The sequence below is a fragment of the Myotis yumanensis genome, unplaced genomic scaffold, assembly GCF_028538775.1.
Source record: "Myotis yumanensis isolate MYYU_CA2020_CCGP unplaced genomic scaffold, mMyoYum1.0.hap1 SCAF_4, whole genome shotgun sequence".
Lineage (NCBI taxonomy): Eukaryota > Metazoa > Chordata > Mammalia > Chiroptera > Vespertilionidae > Myotis > Myotis yumanensis.
In genome coordinates this window covers 28,975,473-28,982,706 of record NW_027223755.1, presented here as the reverse complement: position 1 = coordinate 28,982,706, position 7,234 = coordinate 28,975,473, and positions in this window count along the sequence as shown.

Here is a 7,234-nt window from a genome sequence, read left to right as displayed (position 1 = left end):
CGAGGCAAAACAGGGCTGAGTTCTGGGTCAAAAGAGAATAAAGATAATTGGTATAATCCAGCACATACGAAAAATCAACAGTTAGGGGCTGAACTGTGTCCCCCAAAAGATGTTGAAGTCCTAACCCTCAGAACCTGTAAATGGGATCTTATTTGGAAACAGACTCTTTGTAAATGATCAGGTTATGATAAGGGCGTTAGGGTGGGTCCTAATCCATATGACTGGTGTCCTAATAACAAGAAGAGATTAGGACATAGACATGCAGAGGGATGACCATGTGAGGACACAGAGGAGGTGGCCACCCACAAGCCAAGGGACGCTTAAGGCCCTGAGAGCAGGAAAGAGGCCTGGAATGGGCCCCCCGTGGAACCTTCGGAGGGAGCACGGCCCTGCCCGTGCCCTGATCTCAGACTTCTGGCCCCAGAACTGAGAGAGAATAAATTTCTTTAAGCTGCCCCGTCTGTGGTACTTACTATGGCAGCAGCCAGGGGAGCTCACACAGCCATGAGTTTCAGCTCTGACATGGCTCACTTTGGGGTTTCGGGCCTGAGATCCGCCCTGGTGGCTGTGTTCTGCAGTGCGCCCCAAAAGACATTTGTCTAGCTCAGTCGTCTGTGTCAGGGCGGCTTGAGGTTTTGTGTTTCTTGTTCAATCCTCGTGTAACATCAGCCCATTTGCAGGCCAGGCCTGTGAGTGTCAGCACCCTCTTTGCAGCACCTCTTCCCTGTCCCTGCAGCTCCCTGCCCCCCATCCTGGGGCCCCCTTGCCGCCCCCTTGTAGCCAAGTGCACTCTCTCTACACCAACCACAGGTGAGGGATAGATGCTCCTGTGTAAGCACCTGTACTTTTAGCCAGGACCCTGAGCTGCACAGAGAACAGATGTGTGTGTGTGTGTGTGTGTGTGTGTGTGTGTGTTGTGTGTGGTGCGGGGGGGAGGCATTGTGACAATGGGGACGGGTACATGGGGTGAGAGGTGGGGAGTAGGAGATGACCCCTGCAGTGACTCAGGGTAGAAGACAGGGCAGAAGAAGAGGTTCGCAGGCAGGCACTGGAGTCCACTAGGGTGAAGGAGTCCTTCCGAAGCCCCTCCCCACTCTAGGCCATAGGCAGGTGCTCCCCAGAAAAGATACTCCATACGTGAGGTACTTCCTCTCATGTGGCAGCATGTGAATAAAAACGCAAAACGTGGCTACGCCAAGATCGCGAACATGGCCCAGGATATCACCTGGTATTGGTGGAGAGGCTTCCACCGCCCATTCACTCCGACAGGCGAGGCACAATGTCCACTTGGCCCTGCTGGTCAAAGGCCTGAGAGGACCCATGTCTGGCCCCTGCCACAGCAGTCCATTTCCAAGACAAAGGAGGGGAGCATGGAAGGCCTTGGGTCTCCTGCCCACAGCCCTGCGTGGCTGGGGAGACCCCAGGGTGGGAACCCACAGCCTGGCATCACCCAGGACCATTGCCGGTAGCAGAGTGGCAGGGCAGGGGCTGGAGCTGGGGCTGGACGGGCAGAGGGCCCTCCACAGGAGAAACAAAGGAAATCCTGCAGCGCCAGCCAGGCCACAGCCACGGTGCTGCTGTGGAAAACAGTCCTTAAGAGGTATGAGGCCCACAGGGCCAAGGAACCGAAAGGGCACCCACCGCCAGGACCCCAGGTGTGGGCAGCTACCACTCCCTCATGGCCAGGCACAGCCTACAGTGATGCAGAAGGTGGCTGAGGCCATGACTGGGAACATGGACCCGGCCATCGCCTGGCAGGAGTGGCTTTATAAACAAGTCCGGGGCTTGTTCATAAATGTGCACAGACTCATCAGAAGGTCCACCAATGTGAGATGAAAACCCGCATCAGCAGGAGGCCCCCATCCCTGGGGAAACGGAGGTGATGCAGGAAAAGCAAACTCTGCCAGTGTGGTGAGGTGATGCTTTTATCCACAGAAATCCTCCCTGAGAATTCTCCCTGCACGTTCCCCTTCAGAACAGAACCACAGATGTTTGCAGAGATCTGTTATTTCTTCCTTGGAGACAAAGAGGGCTGTGACCTCTGGGCATCCTGGTGCCCAGGTAGAGCAGCTGGGAGGGAACCCTGGCTCCTCCTGGCCAGTTAGGTGGGCAGGAGCCACTGGGAAAGAAAATGACCTGCGTGGAGACTGCGGAGTGAGTGCTTGAGGGTGTGGGATTTGGCGCGAACAATGTTCCACAGCGGCTACCGGTGGGCCTTCCAAAAACTCTGCCACATTATGTGTCCCTGTGCAGAGCCCTTTGTTGTCCCTTCAGAATAAAATGCACAGAAAATGTCATTGATATCAATGTATTTCTTTGGGACTAGACAGAGATGTTGAAAAGCATTCTAAGATTTTTTCTTATGAGTTATGAATTCTCTTGGGAATTTTCCTAAGAGCACTTTTGGCTGCTGCCTACTGCTTTTGGTCATCCGCTCTGGTTCTCAGGTGGACATGGGGGTCACAGTGGCCCCGAGCTTATTTGGGTTTCATGAGAATCTTAGGAAAACCTGAGAGAATATCACATTTATGAAACAAGAACACATAAAAACATGCTTCACAAATAAAAACAACAAGCAGGTATAAGAGCCAACAAAAAGAAAAACAGCCAAAAATCAGTCTTGTAATCTGGAAAGTGAAATCAGAATTATTCACTTGGAGGAGAGAGGTGAAGAAGTGAAAATCATGAGAGAAAATTTAAGTGACATGGAGAACAGAAACTAGAGACACAATATTATCTGTTAGGCTTTCTGGAAAAGGCAATGGAGAGGATGTAAGAGGAGAAACAAAGGAAAAAAGTGAAGAAAATATGTACTTCGAGGAGATTTAAGACTTTAGACTCAAAGTATGCTCCAAAAGCCAGACAGGAATAATAGAAAAGAAATGAAATTACCTACAATAGATGGAAACCTAAAAGCTGTCACTGGCTTCAGATTTTGTAGAATTTTATTATTTACTTATTAAAAATATTTGTATTGATTTCAGAGAGGAAGTGAGAGAGAGATAGAAAGAAACATCAATGATGAGAGAGAATCATTGATCTGCTTCCTGCACACCCCATACTGGGGATTGAGGCCACAACCCGGGCATGTACCCTGACCGGGAATCGAACTATGACCTCCTGGTTCATAGGTCGATCAATGCTCAACCACTGAGCCACGTCAGCTGGGCAGATTTTGTAGAATTTAAAACAGAGCAATTCTTCAAGTTCTGATAGTCTTAAACCTAAAATAGATGAAACCAAACTATCACTACAGTGTGGGAGCAAACTGAAAGATCTTGAAATGTGAGATTCAAAGAACACCAAAAATGTTCACGCCATCACATCTGAAAATTACCCACAGTGGTGAGCAAATGAATCTACAATTATGTCTGAATCAAATCTACAATAAAATCAAGTCGAAACAACGCCTGATGACAGAGCTATGAGTCTGTGCAACTGTCAGCAGACACGCTTGGTCGGAAGGCAGGGTGCCAGCAAGATGACATATGCCAAAATGATGAGTGCGAGGCATGCACGTACCCCGGTTTCCTAGGACACAGATGATCTGCAGGTGGTGGCTGAAGCCCGACACTTTCCGGGTGCTGTGCAGAGCTCTCCCAGGCGCTTTGCTGGGCTTTGGGATCTAAACGGTTCTTCAGAAACAGGGGGGCTGGATGCCACCCCACCCTAAGGTGCTGCACACCCTCCTCTCACCCCTCAGCAGGGGCTACGCTCATCTCCATGAATAAAAACCAAGTGTTCTTTTCACCCAGTTTGAAATATGTGCAAAAGGGAAAATGTTTCTAGTTCAAACTCTTATCTCTTGGGAGATCAGATCCGTTAAAAAAACCTGGGACCAAACACCTGGCTGTCAACAAATGTGGTACTTCCTGCTTCCTTCTGGGTGAAACGGGCACAATTCAAGAGGGCTTCCCGTGAGCACCCCCACTGTCTCCTTGTGTGGACAAAGTGCCCGTCTGGGGACAGTCCCTTCCCCTGCATCAAAAGAATCAGAGGCCTCCACTTCCAGCCACCCATCCATCCAACTTCAAGGCATTTCTGGAAATACCACTTCCTACTGAGATTCAGCTCTACTCTGCCTAGAAACCGTAGTGCTGTCTCGTCTGCCAATGGCACAGACCCATTCCTCCACACTGCTTGAAAGGAGTGAGGTGAGGACCGCAGGGCTGGGATAGCGCCGTGGAGCCGCATGCCCCAGTGACAGAGGCAGTGGCCAGGCCAGGTTCCCACACCCAACCAGCAACAGCAGACGCGGCAGGCTCCTCACTCCTCACTGAGCCCACTTCCCGCCACTGCCATGCAGCCAGACTGGTCAGGCCCCCGTGAGAGCGAGGAAAATGCTCTCCTTCCTACCCTACCTGACACATGGCTTTGATACTGCCGCTGCATGTGAACACATGCAACCTACACCACACCCACAACACCACACACACCACACCCACACACATATACCACATAAACCACACACCAAACACACATGCACACACACATTGCACGCACCACTCATGGGTGTGGGAGATGGGCCCGCAGGGCTGGTGCTGAGGTGGACCTCTGGTTGTGATAAGTCCACTCTGCCCAGACACCTGGCTCATGCCCTCCCCACTACCCCCACTCAGCTGGAATTTCATTTTCTCACACTGCAGCAGTGTCATCCTAAGAAACAGCACAGGAACAATGCACCCTGGGGATGACAGGGACACTTACCCTGGAAACCTCTGCAGACCACAGGTGAGCAGGAGACAGGGCCTGAGAAGCTCTCCTGGGATCACCAGCCTCAGAAGCTCCCGGGAATGAGGGGTCCGGAGGCCTTGTCACCAGGCCACTGTGGGGTGGGTGGCTGTCTCCCAGGGCTCCTGGACACCAGTACCACCTGTGGGCAGGCCTGGGCAGGCCCATGCTGGCACCAACACAGCTCTGCTACAGTGACCTCCACCTAGAAGCCATGTCCAAGCGAGGTTAGAGCCCAGACACCCACAGCTGACCAGATAGCCACTCTGGCTGTTGGGCACCGCTGTCCATGGTGCTGCCCAGGCCAGGTCCTTGTTGCCAGGGTCCCATCAGGTCCCAGACCAAGGCACTACCAGAGACACAGGGTAGACAGCTGGGCTGCTGGACTGGGTCTCTGACCCTTGAGAATCTAGCCAACGGCACACGGAGGCCACAGATCGCGGAGACATCAGAGCCATGAGCACGGTAACTGACAACCAGGGCACGGCACCCCTCAGGGAGGGCGATCAGTCTAAGGCACCTACACTTCCAAAAGGACTGACTGAGGAAGCCCAGTTCCTGGAAGGCGACGTCTCAGTGGATTCACCTCACAAGCTGTTGGTCAGTGTGGCCTTCACAGTTCTTGAAAGCGCTTCCTGCTAACTAAAGATTAACGCTGTCCTGCCTCGTACACAGAACATGCTTTTCCTGACACACACATGCACAGACCATGGATGGTGCAGGGTGCCGCACTACTGTTACTCTAGGGGCAGATGACCTCAACACTTGCTGTCCCGAAGGCTGGCAGGCCCCCAAACAGTTCCTGTGTGACACTGAAGGAGGCCAGGCTTGAGGGGTGGGGAATGCACTACCCCAGGGCACCCTAAGTCTGCAGGTGGTGGGGTTCTCCAGACTGACCCAGAGACACAGTGACCTCAGCCACTCACGCCTTTGAGAAATGACCCTACCTCAGGGTCATCTTTGCTTCATGAAAACAACTTTAGAAGCTACAAAATCAGGGCACAGGCACAGCCACCTGAGTTGATCGCCCTCTTGGTGGCCACAACAGGTTCACTGTATAAACATTAGGAAATAGAGAAGAACAGAGAACCTGCAAAGTCAGGCCTCCAGCCTGGGGCCACCAGGCCTTCTGAGCATAGACACACACACAGAGACTCAAATGTGACCAATGTTTTGTGGGGCCCACGTCACAGCCTGCTTTTGTCCCCTAACTGCAGCACGCCGTCGTCCCTTCCAATGCAGATGCTCCACACTGACTTTATGGACTGCACATCTAGTGTGACTGATCAACACGCTGAAATCCAGGTGGTCCAAGACTTCCCATTATAATGCTCTGTGAACCTGCGTGCTGTTCTGCTGTGCACGTCTGAGGTCCTGATGAACGCCCCCTCACTGCAAGGGTCTACACTGCAGGTGAGGGAGGTTGGTGTGGGCGGGAGGGCCAGGGAACAGCCACAGGAGGGAGCAGAGGTAGGCACAGGGCTGGCCAGGCAAAGGTGCTCACACACAGCTCACCTGAGCACTCACATGTGTGCACACACCTGGGTACAGGGCTTCCCTTTGGGTAATGGAAATAACACCGTGAAGGTGCAAAGGCCACTGAATTGTGTACTGACAATGGGTAATGGTTAATTTTCTCTGGTGGATTTTTACCAAAATAAAAAGATTTAACAAAACATGAAGCCCTTGGGTCAGAGGTTCCTCCAGGCCTGACGATTCCTTCATGTTCACTCCCTGCGGGCCTGCAGCTTTCTGAGCAAATTTATATTGACAAAGTGTAAGTAAAGATAAAGATAAAAATATCTTTAAAAAGCTTCTTTTCTGCCCTGGCCAGATGGCTGTTGGTTGGAGCATTGTCCCATACACCAAAGATTGTGGGTTCGATTCCTGGTCAGGGTGCAAATAGGAGGCAAGAGATCAATGTTTCTCTTTCTCTCAAATAAATAAAAACATATCCTTGAGCAATGATAAAAAAAAAAATCCCTTTTCCGCTCTTGTTAAGTCATAGCTGCTTTTAAAAAAAGTATTTTACAAACGACAAGTGCTGGCGAGGATGTGGAGAAAAAGGAACCCTCGTGCACTGCTGGTGGGAATGCAGACTGGTGCAGCCACTGTGAACAGTATGGAGTTTCCTCAAAAAACTAAAAATGGAACTCCCATTTGACCCAGTGGTCCCACTTCTAGGAATATATCCCGAAGAAACTAGAAACGCCAATTAGAAAGGATATATGCACCCCTATATTCATAGCAGCACAATTCACTATAGCTAAGATTTGGAAACAGCCTAAGTGCCCATCAATAGATGAGTGGATTAAAAAACTGTGGTACATCTACATAATGGATACTAGACTGCAGTAAAAAAGGAGTTCTTACCATTTGCAACAGCATGGATGGAACTGGAGAGCATTATGCTAAGTGAAATAAGCCAGTCAGAGAAAGATAAATATCACATGATTTCACTCATTTGTATGAACAACATAAACTGATGAACAAAAACAGATCC